Source organism: Petaurus breviceps, unplaced genomic scaffold (genome assembly GCF_028583685.1).
Source record: "Petaurus breviceps papuanus isolate PSGF00001 unplaced genomic scaffold, PetGlider_PUasm1.0 90804, whole genome shotgun sequence".
Lineage (NCBI taxonomy): Eukaryota > Metazoa > Chordata > Mammalia > Diprotodontia > Petauridae > Petaurus > Petaurus breviceps.
The window spans coordinates 19,412,314-19,431,022 of record NW_027187348.1 but is presented as its reverse complement, the minus strand read 5'-3'; positions in this window follow the sequence as shown (position 1 = coordinate 19,431,022).

The following is an 18,709-nucleotide window of genomic DNA, read 5'->3' as shown; positions in this document are numbered from 1 at the left end:
TGGGAAGGGATGTCATAGCCCATGTAGTCTGACCCATACCTGAACTAAAATTTCCTCTCACTACAAAATCTCACAACATATATGCATCCAATCTTTTCTTGTAAATTTGCAGTGTGTGTGTGGGGGGGGGGGGGGGGGGGGGGTACTACCTTTCAAGACATTCTGTTGCACTGATTGAAGGCTGTAATTGGAAATTTTTCCTTACTTCCAGCAGAAATTTGCCACTTTGCACCTTCTACCCATTGCTTCAAATTTTATCCTCTGGGGCCCAGCAAAACAAGTTTATTCTCTTTTCCATGTGAGTGACAACCTGTCATATACTTGACGACAACTATCATGTTTTCCCCTAAGGCTTTTCTTCTCCAGGCTAAATATGCCCACTTCCTCCAACAAATTTTCATATGGCATGAACTTCAGATTGCTTGATCTTTGAGATTCTTTGTCATGTTAGTTGCCCTCCTCCAGCTTATTAGTGGCCTTTTAAAAAATGTGGCATCCAGAAAGGAACCTAATTCTCCAGATGTGGTATGACGATGGCACAGGGCACAGTGGACCCATCTCCTTTTCCTGCATGCCGCAGTCTGGATTTCCACTGGATTTTTTGGCTGCCATACTACAATGTTGACTCTCAGTCAGTCTGTAGTCCACCCAAGCCCCCAGATAATTCCAAACTCTGTCCTCCTATCTTGTATTAACTAAATCTCCACTCTTACTCTTAGTGACATTTCTATAAGAGCCAAACACTGAAAATAACTTATGGGCACCATTATCATGCCTAGAAACATAACTATAAAACATGTTTACTTTAAAAAAAAATTGTGAGGTATCACATTATCTGAGATTCCTAGCTGCCTATCAAGTGAAGTGATAAATATTCTGAAATAATAATGATGGCCAATAATTACATAGTGCTTTAACAATGACAAAGCATTTCACATTTGATGTTCACAACAATCTAACAACTGTTAGATAGGCTCTATTATGATGATCTTGGCAGCTAGGTGGTACCATGAATAGAGTGCCAGGCCTAGAGTCAGGAAGACTTATCTTCCGAAGTTCAAATCTGTTCTCAGATACTTCCTAGCTGTATGACTCTGGACAAGTCACTTAATCTTGTTTGCCTCAGTTTCCTCTTTTGTAAAATTGCTGGAGAAGGAAATGGCAAACTACTCCAGCATCTTTGCCAAGAAAATCCCAAATGAAGTCACAGAGGTTTGAATACAACTGATTAAAGACTGAACAACAACAACAAATTATGATCCTCATTTTACTAGAGGAAACTGAGGCATCAGGAAGTTAGATGACTTGCCCAGGGTCACACAGCTTGAACATCTAAGTCAAAATTCAAACCAAGATCTCCCTGACTCCAAGTCTAGTCCTCTATCCATTCTGTCATTTAGGAATTCTTGTGACTATACCTTGATTCTTATTTCTTTTAAACCACCATCACAGCTCTTAAAATTCTTGCTTGTGAATGCTTATGTTTGCTATTATGTGCTATGCAATACAAATCTAAGAACATGATTTATATATCACTTTCCTCATCTATGAAAAGAGGAGTTTAGACCACATCAGTGTTTCTTAACCCAAATTAGACTTCTCTCTCTCCCAGGGGTATTTGTAATCTAGTAGAGAACTCTTAAAGATTTGGAAGCCTTGGAGTCCCAAAGGAATTAATCTCAAATGAAAGTGCTAACATAGTGGCAGGCCAATGGGAGAGAATATTTTTTTGAGGTTTTAGTGTCTTTTCATACTCCCTCAAATCAATCCACACAGGCAGTTACCTATTTGGCCTCCACATAAAGCCAGCTCTCGGGAAATCAAATGGATGGTTAGGACAGAAATGGGGGCGAAGTCGTTGAAGTCCAATTTCCAGGCCTTTTCTCCAGATTAGTGTCTTATAAAATGTCACTGGTGAAAGGACTAAGAAAGGATAACTAGTCCCTGCTTCCCAGAAGTATCATAGTTACTTGGGTTTTTCCACTTTTCATGTATGTCTCCCTTTCCCAGACCTCACATTTTGTGGAGAAAATATCAAATTCTATGAGTTTCAGTGTCCTCCTATATAAAGTGAGGGGACTGGACTAAATGAATTCTAAGGTCCCTGCTAGCTCTGAATCTATGATCACCAATCTTTGCTTCCTTCTTCATATATTTTCTCCCTGTAGTAGAAAAAATTTTCACTTGTTCACCCTTAAAAGAACTTTTTTTTCCTAAACATTTGGAAATTCAATTCAATTCATTTCAATTCAGTTTAACCATTATTTTATTAAACATCTGCTATGTGCTAGGTGCTGGGCCAGATGGTGAGGATACAAAAATGAAACGAAAACAGTCCTTGTTCATGGGGAGCCCATATTACTGGAAAGAGCCTTTGAAGATAGAAGAATTATTCTCTGAGGAAAGGAAAAAAATTTTTTAAAGAAAAAAAACTTTAAGCACTTGTTCATACCAAGAAGCTATTCCCTTGGCTAGGTTCTATGGGTTCTGCTTATATCTCTACCTATAATCAACTTGACTTCATAATTAGGCAACCAAGGGGCACAGTGGATCAAGAACTGGCCTGATTCAAATAGGATCTTAGACATTTTCCAGCTGCATGATCCTGGTCAAGTCACTTAGTCTTTCTTTGCCTCAGTTTTCTAATCCACAAAATAGAGATCATTATAGTACATGCCTCCCAGAGTTGTGAGGATTAAAGGAGATAATATTTGTAAAGTGCTTTGCAAAGCTTAAAACACTATATAAATGTCAGCTATTATTATTAAAATTATTTTTCCCTCTCTTATCTACTAAAAAGGGTAAGTGAAAATATTTTCATTAAGAATGCTATTATACTTAATTATTTAAGAGACAGTAAATGCCTTTTTTATCCTAATCTTAAAGATCTCTAACAAGAAGATTCTATAGTCTCCTTCTCAATTCTGTGCCATTGTTTAATATTGTCATTGTTATGAACAACTCATTTTATATAATGTTTTAAGGTTGGTATTTGGGCCTCACAAGAACTCTGTTCTGTAAGCACCATAACTATTATTATTCCCACAAGGAAAGTGAAACATAGAACGTTTAGGTGATTTGTCCACAGTCACACAGCTCATCAGTGTTAGAGATTCAGTTCCAAGACGTTCTGCCTCCAAATTGATCACTCTTTACAACTGGAATATTAGGCAGGGAAAAAATCCTATAACTTTGGGGTGGCCAGGTGGCTCAGTGAGTAAGAGCACTGGCTCCAGTGTTGGGATGACCTGGGGATTGAATCCAGGCTCAGACACTTAGCACCCACCCAGAAATAACTGTCCGTGTAACCTTGAGCAAGTTACTTAACCCCGATTGCTCATAAAAAACAACAACAACAACAAAAAACCTATAACTTTAACCTTCTTCCTTGTCTGGACAGGAGTCCTTTCTGACCAGGGAAGTCACACTTGACTTTCCTCACCCTCTAAAAGGCACCAAAATGTGTTTTATGCTCCTTCTGTATCACAATCTAGATTCTTTCCATATGAACCATGGTCTAGCTCTAACATTCCATCAACAATCTTTGGATGCAAACTTCTTGGAAAGTTCTTGTTTGATTCTCCATCCCTTTTTCTTTAACCTGGTCTCCAGTGCCTTAATGGGTAATAATGGTTGTGAAGCATTTCCTTTGTGGGGCCCTGACTTTCCTCTAGGATTGTTTTATAGACTGGTAGATTGCGTAGTCTTTTAAACACTTGATACAGGGTGACTTTCTACTAGTGTGCTTTTCCACGAACACCAAGATTCCTTGTATTATTCCAGTATTATTTTCCCTTACTGAAGTTCCTGACAATGAATTCCAGGATCATACATACCATCATTAATTTCTCTCCAGTTTTTTCAGAACTCAGGGCATAGCTAGATAATAGTATTTCTATAATCTCTTAGCCAAGAGACCTACTTGTCCTCATGTAGACTGTGATGTGCTTTTTCATTTGATATCTATTATAGCACCATAGTGATATAATTGACTTCAAGAGATTATTCTATCGCATCTTTTTGTACTAGGAAAAACTACACAATAACTATCTCCGATAGTTTCGTAGTTAGGTATTTTTAAGTTTCCAGGGGAAAATTTCCACAGCTATCTCATGTAAAAAGTTGTTGTGCATATCATGATAGACTTGGTAAAATTCTCTAACCACATTTGATTTAGAGTTTTACTTTATATTTTTGTGTGTATACATTTCATCTCCTTTACTAGATTGCAGACTCCTTGAGAGCAGGTACTATATTAAAATTTATCTTGGAATTTCCCTCAATCGCTACCCTAATGCCTTATACATGCTAGGTATTGAATGTTTGTTGAATGAATGAAAATTACTTTGTTGATTCTATGACTACAATATTTTCCTGATCTATCTTTTTTTTTTTTTTGCTCTTTTGGAGGCAGGGCAATTGGGGTTAAGAGACTTGCCCAAGGTCACATGGCTAATAAGTGTCTGAGGCCAGATTTGAATTCATGCAGGGCCAATGCTCTATTCACCGTGCCACCTGGCTTCCCTGAATCTACTTTTCTAGTAGATCACAAAAAAGAAATGAGGTCAATTTGGCATGATTTGCTCTTAATGAATCCATGCTCACCCCTAGTGATCATAGCTTTCTGTTCTAAGCATGCACAATTCACATGTTTGATAATCTATTCTAGAATTTTGTCGGGGATCAACATCAACTTTTCTAGTTGATTGTTTCTGGGATCCAATTTTTCCCCTTTCTTTGAAAATTGGGACATTTACCCATCTTCAGTCTTCCAATACCTCTCCCATTCTCTAATATTCCTAAGATATTGCTGGAAATAGTTTACTGATAATATTTAGGAATTCTTTCAGAATTCTTAGATACAATAACATGGAGATCTGAACTTATCTCAAGTAGTCTGGGGTTCTTTTGCTTTCTCCTCATGTTATCTTGGGCAACAATTGCCTCTTAACGCTATTTGTGTTACCCTTTTCCATCTGAAAATCTTTCTGATGTAGAAGACAGAAGCAAAAAAAAAATTGAATAACTCTGCCCTTTCACTGTCATCTGTCAACATTACACCATTTGTACCAAGCTGAGAGACTTTCTCTTCCTTGTCTTCCTTCTTATTCTCAGCCATTCTGAGAAAGCTCTTTTTGTCTTTTCACAGGAGTTGGCCTATTGTGGGCCTTCGTTTTATACTATTCTTATAGTTCTCTACAAGTCTTCTGTGCTTTTCATTGGCTATGTACCATTCTAGCCCTTTCTTATACATGACCCTTTTGGGTTCATTGAAACATTCCATATGTAGCTACATGAATTTCTTGATGTGGCTCTCTCTTTAATTGCTCATTGTAATGGTAAGGGAATTTGAAGATCTTCCCTGACCCTTGATTGACCTCACTTGGAGCCCAACAAGAGAAGCTTGCTTAGGGGAGGCTTGTTTTTTCCAGGAAGGCCCACACTTTTTGTTACTTTGTAATTAGGCAGCGGGTCAGAATGTTGTGATGTCCTCTGACCCTGAAGAAGGGTATGCATATACTCTTGAGGTGAGGTTTTGCTTTGGGTTTCACTCATGGGAAGAGTGTGTGATTTGTCCAGATGAGACTCTGGGTAGTCATTGAATTCCCTTCCCCCCTCTCCATTCCCTCCCCTCCCTCCCCCACTTTGAAAACCCAGATGTTGGTGCTTCTTTCTGGTAACTATGAGTGTATATAATGGTCTGTTGGTCTGTTAAATGGTGTTCTTTTCTCTGTATTTTTTGTCTGCTTGTAATTTTTGTTTGTATTTTCTCTGAAGTTCAGGGTGTCAACTTTTCTCCTGAACTAAGTGAATGATATATATGTTTGATTAAGGTAAGACTGTTAACCCTTTTTGAGTTGTTTTCCTTTAGAAAAGCAGATCAAAGAAGCTATGCTGGCAGCCATCCTGGGTATGTGAGGGTGCTTGCTGTTATACTCATCCAAATCATTTGTAATTTTATAGTTTTCAGAGTTTCCCATTCCTTTGGAGCCAGGTTTCCTTAAATGTTTCTGGTTGTGAGATCATACTTAACATTTTCTGAATTTTTTGAAGTTTGCTGTTCTAAAATATACCTAGTTATCTCTAACATTTACTTCCTTTAATACTATGAATTTATAAATTACATGATACCTTTTTCCTTAAGTCTCTGTCACTCCAACTTTACCAGAGAGCTCTTCTTTGTTGGCCAGAATTAGATTCAGAATAACACTTTTGACCTGTGTTTTCTCTACCATTTCTACACCCCATTTAACTTATTTGCTTCCCTCCACTGATGTGCCCATATATCTCCTTGATCTAGAACTTTCCACCTTCTCTTTATGTGTTCTCTTTCCTCATTAGAATGTAGGCTCCTTGGGAATATGGACTATTTTGTTTGCTTGTATTCGAATCCCAGAACTTAGCACAGTGCCTAAATAGTATGCATTTAATAGTTTGATAAATCTATCTGTCTATTATATATCTATGTAGGATGAAATTATTAGTAAATTAAATCAAGAATTTGTAAATACTCAAATGTTAGTGTATGTATATATGTGCCATATGTGCATGTATATGTGTGTACATAAAGGTTAGTCAGGAGTGAAATAATAAAATTATTTTTATACCTCTGACCACCCCCTCATCACTGCCAAATCTAACCCAGAAGATGAAATTTCAAAAGGAGAAGGTAACAGAAATAATATGTTGAAGAAAGTGCAAATTTATAACTACTTTATGTTACCCTTTGCAATTGGTAAATAATTTTTACTTGATGGTATTAGAATTAGGGTTAGCTTGTCAGCTTTTAGATAGGCCAAAGTTTAATCACACTTCTGGTGGCTTTTAAAAGGTTAGCTTTCCAGATATGAAAACACTAAAAATAGAAAAAAAAGCCTCAAGATATATGACCAATGTCATTCTCGAGATCTAGAAGAGGTGTCTAGAGAAGACCAGTGTCATTCTAGTTAGAGAGGAAGAATTTCTTTCTTGAAAGGTGCTCACTCTTTGTCTTTCCTTTTATACTTTTTTTTGGGGGGGGGAGAGAAGACCTCTCTTTCCTCCCCTTCATCATTGGTCATGGGGCTTTGTACTAGAACTACTCACCCAGTAGGAAACACTGCACCCAGCAGAAAGTGCTGTCTGTCAATTAAGGCAGCTCCAAGCAGTGTGACTCCTTGTAGTAGAGAAGTGAGTCAACTGTTAGTTGAAGAAAGAATTAGCCATGGCAGCTGGGAATTGATCTGTGGAGAAGAATAGGTATAAGGAACCTAGTTAGATTAATTTAGTAGAAATTCTTTACCCTGGGACAACATAAGGATACTGGGGAAAGAGAAAGCATCTTACAGTTCTGCAGTGCCAGAGGTGATTTGTATTGGCCACATGTGTTGTTTTGCACTCTTAAGTTTTTATCCACTGTCTCATTGACTTTGTATCTATTTATGGGAGAAAGCACTGTAGGTTTTGGAGGAATGTTTTGTAGTTACTGTTCTTACTATGTCATCATAATAATGTCTTTACTTTAAGCTAATTATATTGGTTCTCCCTCTACACTTGGTGACCTTGTTTAAATATCATCCCTATGCAGATGATAACCAAATCTCTATATATCCAACCTGATATTTCTCCAGAATTCCTGTTGTACCTCACCAACTATTAGGCATCTTCACCTGAATGTCCTGTTAGCACTCCATACTCAATATGTCCAAAACATACTCCTTTCCTAACCCTCCCCCCCCCCAAGCAGGACCTAGATGATCCAGCAAAGGAAACTAAGAAGTAATCACCATACAGATAGGAGAGGAACTAAAAAGGAAGAGAATTATGGAAGCCAAGAGAAGAAAGAGCATCTAGGGAAAAGTAAGGGAGATGGGAGAGGTTGTCAGAAATGCAAAAACTGTCTAGGAGGTCCAGGTGGACAAAACATCGAAAGAAAAAGCCAATAGATTTAGTAGTATTGATAGCCTATGAGAGAGAAGCTTCAATGTCTGGAGTCAGCAGATTCCAAGGGACTGAGAAACGAATGAGTAGTGAGGACATGGAGTTAGAGCACAAATGATTCTTCCTAGGAGTTTGGCAGTGAAAGGGAAGAGAGATATAAAAATATTCCTGGAGTGAATGAGCAAGATCAAATAATTTTTTTAAGATGAGGGAGATATGGACATATTAGAAGGCAATGTCAGGAATGGATAATGATTTAAGAGCAGGAAGGTGAATGATTGATGAGAAAAACTTTCAGAGAAGATGATGGAATCAAGGGTACAAATAGAATATTAGCCTTGATGAAGAAGACCTCACCTTGTCTTCAGTGACTAGAGAAAGAAGAGGAGAGGTGAAGACAGAATGAAGTTTCTAGGTGTGGCATGAAGAAGATGAAGGAGCTCATGAGAGACAGCCTCAATTTTCTCATTAGTGGGAGGTGAGGTCATCTGCTGAGAGATAGGGCTATGGGGAATGGCATGGAACTTGAAGAGAGAGGATGGGGTTTGGAACAGCTGCTGGGGAAGCATAAGAGAGTCAGTCAGGGAAGAACAAAAGGATTGCTGTGTAACTGTGAAGGCCCAGATGAGATTAGATAACATGAATTAGTAGTCTACCCAGTTGGCACATTTGGCATAACTTCCTCTGCCACTGCTGAGCAGCATAGGAATAAAAGCAAATAAGGCAGATGGTGAGGGTGACCCAGGGATGAGAACTAGAAGGGAGTGAATAGTGCTAGGGTGCCAGGGATTCAAGGTCAGAGGACATCGAGTAGCTGGTCTGACTACTGAGTTAAGATTGGTAAATAAGAAAAGCGAAGCAAGACCAAGGTTGGTAGATTGGAAGAACAGACAAGGATGAAAAGAGTGAAGATCTCAGTAAAGGTGAAGAATAGGTATAGGAGGAATGAGTTGGAGGGAAAGATGGAAGGCCAGGAGATGACCCAAAAGGAAAATAAAGCAATAAATAAGCATTTATTAAATACCTACCATGCACCAGGTACTGTGGTAGTCTGTGGGAATACAAACACAACAATGAAACAAGGAACTTAAAGGGTAAGCTATATACATGTATGTTTGTATGTCTGCATGCATGTATAGATAATATGTATATGTATGGGTCTGTATATATGTATAATCCACATATGTAAATACCTATATGCAATATGTACATATATAGAATGTGTATACATATGTATAACTATATATGCATTAAATGTAATATTTATGTGGGCAGCTGGTTGGCACAGTAGATAAAGTCAGGAAGATTCATCTTCCTGAGTTCAAATTTGACCTTATATATTTGCTTACTAGCTATGTGACCTTGGGAAAGTTACTTTACTCTGTTTGCCTCAGTTTCCTCACCTGTAAAATTTCTGGAGAAGGAAATGGCAAACCACTCCAGTATCTTTGCCATGAAAACCCTAAATGGGGTCATGAAGAATCGGACATGAAAGAAACAACTCAACAACAACTAATATTTATGTACAAAATAAATCCAATGTAATTTTTAAGGCAGGGCACCAACAGCTAGAGATATCAGGGAAGGTCTTATGTAAAAGGTGGTACTTGTTATGGATTTTGAAGGAAACGAAGGACCATAAGAGGTGGAGGTGAGAAGAAAGTTTATTTTTATGTCATTCCAGACAAAAGGGACAAGCAGATAGAGGTGGCACAGTTTTGAGAGATGGTGAGATCTAAGGCATGATCATGCTTGTGAAGTACAAATGTTGCTTATTAGAACTGAGGAATTTGACAAATTGGGAGGTCAGAAGGCATTGGCATTCGAGGGCATTTTAATGAATACATATTTAATGAATACATACACATGAACTCTCTAGGTATTCTGGATTGCATTGGGATAAAGAAAATTGAGCCAGGTGCTGAACTCTTTGGGAATGGAGAAAGAGTTACCTAGATGCCATGACATCATAGCAGTGTGGACCTAAGTATTTGGTGAATAGGGATCCAGGGCCTGGATTAGACTTGACTGCAACACTGTCCCATGGTCTTTATGGCTACACAGGGAGGAAAAACATAGCAACAGTGGATCCTTTGACTGAGAAAATGTTAATGGGATCCATAGGACATGTGAAACCCTCCTCTAACAGCAGATTATGTACATGTGTACTTTTCTTCCAATAGGAGCAGGCCCCACCTTCATCGTTTTGTGGGAAGGGAGTTTGAAGGTTAGAAAGAAAATGCAACCTCTGTGGATATTAATGAATGTCTGCTAGCAGTCCTTTCTGCAAACTGATATTATTTTACTTTGCCGCAGTCATTTTTTCTTGAGTAAAGTCATTAAAAATTGGTTAGCTGCTCCACCTTTTAGATGACAGCCCCTTGTGCTACCCAGGAGGCACAAGTTTCCACAACAAATGGGCACTGGAAGGAAGGACATGAACGCATTTCAGTAAGGCAGTGCCAAGCCTCCTCTTTAATTCTTGGCATAGTTGGTTAGTATCACCTGGCTTCTGCTTTGGGGTCTTTAATGTTTACAAATAAGGCTGTTAGTGTTAGGGGTGAATATTTAGTGATAAACTTCTCATGGTATCGCCTGTAAACCCCAGAAATTCCTTCAGGCTTTTTGTGATCTTGGGAATAGCCCCCAAAACACCAAGTCTGTTTTCTAGGGATCCAGCCTGACTCCCAACTGGCTTTTCAGATGCCTGTGAATATACTTTTCCCTCTCTGTCAAACTGATGTTTTCCTAACAAAACATAGAAGAAATATTTGCCAAAAAAGGTCGGGACTTGGGTGATTAATTGTATATGATGCACAAGATCTGGAGAGTAGATTAAGATGTTGTTGTTTTTTTCCTAATAGATTACCCGACCACCATCCTATAAGTCTTAGAAGGTAAAATTTATGAAATGTTAGAGCACAGCAAGGGAATTATGCATCACACTGTCCAAAATGGGCTTGGAAGGTCTCCTTCCATTCATCATCCTTGTGGAAGTGTATTAGATGCATGTTTTGGGAAGGTCCTGTTTGGTCCAGGAGATTGGGAATGAGGGAAAGTGCAAAACAATCTCTGATGGTGCGGATGTCAAATGCCTGGTAATCATAGCAAAGCTGCAGAGTAGGTAGGAAAGAAGGAAAAGAAGGAGAGTAAAAAGGAAGGAGAAAAGCATTTATTAAGCCTGCTATGTGCCAAGCACTATGCTAAGTGCTTTACAAATATTACCTTATTTAATCCTCACAACCATCCAGGGAGGTGAGTACTATCATTATCCCCATTTTATAGTTATAGAAACTGAGGCAGAGGTTAAGTCATTTGCTCAGGGTCACACAGCTAGTGTCTGAGGCCAGATTTGAACTCCTATCTCCCTGATCCTAGGCCCAGCGTTCTATGAACTGAGCCATTTTTCTTTGTAACCAGCAATACTGGTATCCTGGAAAAAAAGAGGGGCAGAACAAAGGGAAAGACAACCCAGGGTTTGTATGGAGACATTTTCTTCCCGGACCATGGTATAGCCTATAAATTTATTGGAGGTCCTGAATTACACTAGAGACCAGATGGAGTGACTGGTGGTTGGGAAATTCTAGAACAAAAGGCAAATATAGTTGACTGGTTGATCAAACTAGCAGTGGGGGCTGAATCTTATATGTGGTCTTGTGATTCCAGAATTTTCTTATTCCCCAACCTGTGATCTGGATGAGCAGGAATGACACTAACAAATCAGACAGGGAATGGGAGGGTGAATTGCTGGGGATGGGCAGAAATGGGGGAGTGAAGCATGGAAAATTAAGCAAGCCACATCAAGACAGAGAGCTGGTGTGTCTGAAATGGATGGATTCAGCTGCTCATCTGAACAGCTGTGAATTCTGCATTTTACGGGTCAGTTGGCCCTGATCCTTCTGGAAGGACATGGTTGTGAGACTTAGTGTACAGCCATACCAACTATACTTGCACTCCAGGCTTCAGGGATTCCTGTGCACATATCTTTTTGACCTACAATGTTATATGCCTTGCCCCTTTCATCAGATCTATTTCTCTTAAACAAGATACAGTCTTCATTGCTGTATTCCAGCCTTGAGTCCTTTCCAATCAAGTCTTGATGATACCTTTGAGATTGTATTTACCTCCTTGTGTTAACATTTCAAGTTCACTTTTTTTCTTATACCCTGTGCATTGGTATATAGACATCTTGGGCCTAAACATTGTTTCCCACTCTCTTCCTTGTTATTTTCTCCCGTGAATTACTGGACACCTCTGCTCCTGTTGTTATTTATTTTGTATTTTTTTTTCTGTGCCATACTTCTTGTTCTCTGCATTATCTAGTTTTAACGTTTTATTTGAGCATTTTTCTTGCTCCCCCTCAATTTTCAGTAAAAAGCTTTCTTGAGAAGGTTGGCTGGTCTCCAGCTAAACACATTCTTCCCACAGTTCTTGTGAGATATGCTCTGTGCTTATCCGAGAACCCATCATTCTGTTGTCTCAAGCTATCCTCCAATAAACCAAATCTTGTGCTTTGACACTGTATGCATAGCAGGCTGTTCTTTCCCTTCCCATTTTTTCTTCTAAAGTCCCAATCTTCACCTTGGAGAAGAGATGAAATGTATTTTACACACTGTTTTTTCTTCTCCCTAAGGGTGAGGGAGGATGTTCATGGGCCACAAAGGCAAAAAAAAAAAAAAACCAAACCCAAACCCCCAAAACCCAAACAACAGAAATCTGCCCCTCTCAGTACCCCACCCCTGCCCCCATTTCAAACAAAGCTATAGAATTCAGCTCACAAATGTCTTTAAAGGGCATACAATGTGCCAGTTATTGAGTCTAATGTGTCATAAACACTAACATCAACTAGGATCTCATCTTGCCCTCATTCCCTTTATCCTGTAGACTTTTCCTCCACAGGAGAGGCTTAAGCCGAGGCACACTTTAAAACCACTATAATAAGAACTTATGTTAATGAATTCATTAAAAAAAAGTCACTACACAACATTCAACCACAATTCTTAGGCATTAGTGTTTTAAAGAAACTTTTATACCAATGCACTGAATTATGTTCCTTCAAATTTCTGCTCAAACACTGCCTTCTTTTGCATAGTCTTTTTTTTTTCTTTTTAAAGCAATCAGGGTTAAGTAACTTGCTCAAGGTTATGCGTCCAGTTATTTTTTGTGTGGGTGCTGAGTATCTGAGGCTGGAACCAATCCCAGGTCTCCCACTGGGGCCCGGCACTCTTACTCATTGTGTCACCTGGCCTCCCCTTGCATAGTCTTTTATGATCCCTCTCAAACTACCTTGCATTGCTTTGCATTCAATCTCTTTATACTATTCTACATATACTTACATATGTCCTTGCTGCCATCCCCATTAGAATGTAAGCCACTTGAGGGGAGGAAGTACTTCATTCTTTGAATTCCCAACATCTAGCACAGAGCCTAGACCAGAGAGAGCTAGTTAGCTAGCTAGCTAAATAGATAGAAAGACATAGATAGATTGATAGATAGATAGACAGACAGACAGGCAGGCAGACAGACAGACAGACAGACAGACAGACAGACAGACAGACAGACAGATAGATAGATAGATAGATAGATAGATAGATAGATAGATAGATAGATAGATAGATAGATGATAGAACATTTATTAAGTGCTGACTATGTACAAATCCTAGTTTTAGAGTGGAGAGGGAACCTTAGAGGTTATCAACTCCAACCTACTCAAGGTACAGATAGGGATAATGAGGCATAAAATAATTTTTTTTAAAGTGCTCAAGGACACAGAGTCAGTGGCAGATTTCATGCTAGAAACTCATCTACTTTACTTCTATTCCAGGTTTTTTTTTCAAACTGTACCCTTAAAATTCTCATTTATAATTTTCTCAAAGTCCTTTTATTTCATAATAACTGTGGTTTTCTTCCTGAAATTTAGTAATCAGGAAGAACATACTTCAGGAGATATAAATGATAGATTTTTAACTTTGATTTAAGTTTTATTTTCACTTCCAAACTGCAGAACCTGGCTTATGAATAGCAAATAAAAAAAGCTATATTTAAGGTGTGTGTGTGGGGGGGAGGGAGTATTTGTAATTGGCAAGCTTAGTACTGATAACCATTTGGTATGAATTATAAGGACTCAAATTCTTGCATACTATCTCTTTTTTAGGGTCTGGGGAAGGAATGGGTGGGTGTGGGTTGGAAAGGCATGGGGATGGGAGTACAGGAGCGATGTCAGTAGCCTTACAAATGCAGACTCTTTCTGTGACATTAGAACATTTTCCTGGGAAAGGTCTGAGGGGTCAGTCCCCAGTGGCTAAATCTTCCCCTTGGAAATGCACACTGGATGACAGAAATTGGCCCTTTCTGTTTGTTCCATCAGCTCAACATATGTGAGAATCTTTCCCTGGGTGGGGTTTCCACTGATGGCTCGGGGTTGGCAGAACTCTCTGCTTCCCAGGCAGGCTTGGAGCATTTCAGGAGCACGTATCAACAATGCTGAGACCAACATACCTGGGCATTTTTCTCTTATGATGCATAGCACACATATTTCAGCTTGTTAGTCAGGGTCAGACAACCTAACTGTGCCTGCTTTTAGACCCAGAGGTCTTAGCATCTAAGATAAGCTTATTGTGATGAATAAACAACCCTTGCCTTGAAACAATAAACTCCTTTGGCAATAGCATCTGGGTCAAAAAATGCGGCCTTGTAGTAAATACTTTCCCTATCTCTCACATTTTATAGTATGTGACACAATTATATGATTCTTTGCAACTCCCAAACCAACTGTATCCAGTGCGAAGATTTAATATGATGTAAAAATGCGGGGGAGGGGGGGAGGGCGGGAATTCCTCAGCTTCCACTTCTTTTACTGGCTCAGCTGCTGACTCCGTGTAACTGTAGGCAAGTCATTTAACCTCTAAGTGCCCTAAATTTCCCAGCCAGAAAATGAATTTTTGGAGGCCCCTAGATAAAACATTCTACTCAAGTAGAGATTTTATTATTAGATCTTCTAGAAATAGTGTTGCTAAAATTTGAAGGCTAGAAGACCAAAACCTATGTTTTTTAAAACCATATTTAAGGATATTTTGAGGAGCAAATTGTTCTTATGAAGGAAGTAAAATAAAAACAATTATAAGAAGTGTAATAATGACATATGGCTTTCCTCTGTTCAAGTCTGGGTTTTACCATTTCTTATCCCATCTTTGATCTGTTCAGGAGTAGAGAAATCCTGCCTAGTTTCATTTGTTAAGTCTCTTCTTTCTTATGTCTTTCCTTCTTCTGACTTCTGATGACCATTTCTTCAGTCTTTGTTTCCCACCTTCATTGTTGTTTTGCTTGCTTGGCCTTTGGAAATACAAGTCCTTATTTTATCACCTACCCTCAACCCCCGCCTTTTTAATATGCTTCTGCTATTCCCTAACACAAAGTGAATGATAGTCCATTTATGCATCAGATCTTATTTCTCTCTAGCCCAATGCTTTGGTTGAAAAGGTGCCTTATAAATGTTTGATGGATACATGAATTAATGAATGAATGCATGAATGGATAGATGGATGTTACATGTTTCCTTCAGTCTTTCTTCTAACAACATGTCAAAACTTGCTTCACTGTGAAAGAAATGATTATTCATAACCAATATCTTGGGGAGATTCGGAGCTCTCCCCTTCTTTGAAAGTCCTGATTTTAAGTTCAGTCTCTCTAAGAATATTTTTTTTTATTAAGCAATTGGGGTTAAGTAACTTGCTCAAGGTTACATGGCCAGTTATTTCTGGGTGTGGTGCTAAGTATCTGAGCCTGGATTCAATCCCCAGGTCATCCCCACACTGGGGCAAGTGTTCTTACTCTCTGAGCCACCTGGCCACCCTGCTCTGGAAGAATATTACTGATAATAAGATCAATTAACTCTCCTCCATCTTGGTCAGACCCTGCCCAACCTACAAGGAATTTAATCCAATGTGGGGAAACACAGGTGGAGACAGATCCTTTTGTCTAGACAGTCCATGGCTGGAGGTGATCTGAGTATAGAGATATTTTCTCTGTCCAAGAGTGACATGTTGTCATTCTCACTACCTCATTGAACACCTACTCTTCTAAGGGTATATAAACTGTGAGCCTGCTGCCATGATTGTCTTTGGTCCAAGAGAGATGGCCAAATGACCATCCTTTTATTAATAAGCTGCTGGTCTTTAATTAATATTAATAAAAATGACTAAGTTACCTGGAAACTATGTCTCTAGAACCTTGTTAAAAGTTACAACTGGCATGTAGAGTAATAACTACCATCTTGTAATAGAGATATTTACTTTGAAAAATTTGTGATTTTAATAACAGGTAAAAAAATAAGAGAGACACAGTCGCATAGTAGATATAGGGCTGCCCTTAGAGTCAAGGTGACCTGGCTTCAAGTCCTTCTGACTTGTATTGGCTATGTGACCCCAGGAAGGCTCCTTTACTGATCAGTATCCCAGACAACTGTATATGAATATAAGCCATGGAACCTTTTCACTTATGGGTTGATAGAGGCAGTTTCCTCATTGGGAGTTCCTGACAGTGAGGGAGTCACAGCTCCAGGAACATAAGTACCCTATGCAAAATCACAGAATCAGAGTTGCAAAGGACCTTAAAGACCATTTGGTAAGACTGATATCTGAACAAACATCTTTTCTTCAACATCAGTAATAATCTTCCCCTTGAAGATGTCTAATGTGCGGAAATCCACTCCCTCCTGGGACAGCTCATTTCACTTTTGGACAGCTCTGATCATTAAGCAGTTTTTTTCTTACATCAAGCTGAAATCTGCTCTTTGTATCTTTTACCCATTTTTCTTAATTCTGTCCTTTAGGGAAGGGATTCCTAAAGTACACTTACTTGTAGGGGGTATGATTACTTTGTCCAGGGATTATGAGGTATATTTGATAAATAGCTATATTATCTTACTGAAATATTCCCAAAGTAGTAGTATTTGGTTGAAAAAAAAAGTAGACCAGTGAGAGAAGTGAGGAGACAAGCAAGGGTGGGAGTATTATAATGCAGCTGAAAAATTTGGTTGAAATAGTTGAAGGAATAATTCCTACTTACCAATGTCACATAAATGTGGTTTGGATACAACACTCTTTTAATATTGAACTGAAAAAAAAATCAGTGACAATAACCCAGTAAAAATGAGCTAATTCATTTCTGTAACGACCAGAAATTCTGAACTGATCTCCAATCGATGGAGTTACAGCATTTTTTTGTACCTTTGGAGAAGTATATCCCATTCTCACTTAAAATACTCACAAGAATTTAATTTCATTTATAACAATGTAACTCAGTGAATTGGAGTTCTCATTTCTGTTCACAATGAAATCCAAAGCAAGAAACAAACTATACGCTAGAAATTATGTGTATTTATCATGTCTTCAAATTCGTAACAAGAAAGAACAAAATTGTAATATCTCTTCAAAAACTGTAACAGAAATAAAAATGATGGTTGACAAGAAACAGAATTAAGGTTCTTTATTTGGCACATAGCATTTAATAAAGTTATTTAAAAGCATGAAGTTACTAAATAGTGTTATATGTCAAATAAAGATTTTCTTTATGAAAGATTAATTTTTTATTTTCTATTTTCATATACTTGGAAAAAGTAACATTTATTTCCTTTTATATTGAATAGAGGATACAGGAAAGTTTACTGAAGGCCAAAAGGATGGAGAAAAGGTCAGGAACCCTTGATTTAAGACCAAATAGAAATCTAATCCCTCTTCCATTTGTCAGCCCTCCAAGTACTTGAATTCATCTACCATGGGCCTCCTTAAGTCTTTTCTTCTTCTGGAAAATCATTCCTTTAACTGGTCCTTTAACTAATCCTCATATTACATAGCCTCCATCTTTGTTACATTACTGGATTTGCTTTAGTTTGTCGGTTTCCTTCTTAAAATTCTTGCTATGCACTTATGAAGTTAATTATTTGATCTCGAATGTAGAATTTTACATGTGTTCCTATTAAATTTTGTCTTAATAAGTTTGTCATAGCATCCTATCCTGCTACAATATTTTTTGGATTCTGTTATAGAAATGCAGAATTAAAGATCTGGACAGGATTTCAAAGTCCCTGGAGGCAGTGTGATGTAGTGGAAAGAAAGCTATACCTGGAGTTAGAAAGCCCTGGGTTCAAATCTTACCTCTTGCTTACTAGTTTGTGACTACAAGAAGGCTAATTTACCTTTCTAAATCTAATTTCCTCATCTGTATAAAGGGATGATGTCCTCATACTACCTGTTTCATAGAGATATGTCAAATGAAATCATGAATGCACAGTGATTGGCAAACCTTACAGAAATGTGTAAATGTCACATCTCTCTATCAGTTGACAAGCAATGACTGATTAAGCTTTTACTAGTATAGTCTGCACTGTGCTAAGCAGTAGGAATAAAAATATAAATGGAAAGAAAGGCAATCTTTGTCCTGAAGGAGCTTACATTCTAACCAGGAAGACAACATATAAAAGGAAACTGAAAAGGTGGGGGAAAGGGGTACTACATGCAGGGGCATGAAGGAAAAATCTGAGTGCAGCCTGGTGGGAAATGAAGAGATGACTGGCCTCCTAAAATAGGGGTTCTGGGAAGAGTTATCCAATCAGAGACTGGGACCCTAAGGGTGGAAGGTATATCAGAGATGTGAATTCCAGGACTGAAACGGGCATGCAACCTTGTGAGAAATCCCTGTCTCTTTATGTCTATGTATATTTATACATATATGTATATGAACCAATCCATATTTAAATACATAAACAGATTTGTGATCTCATTAATGACGT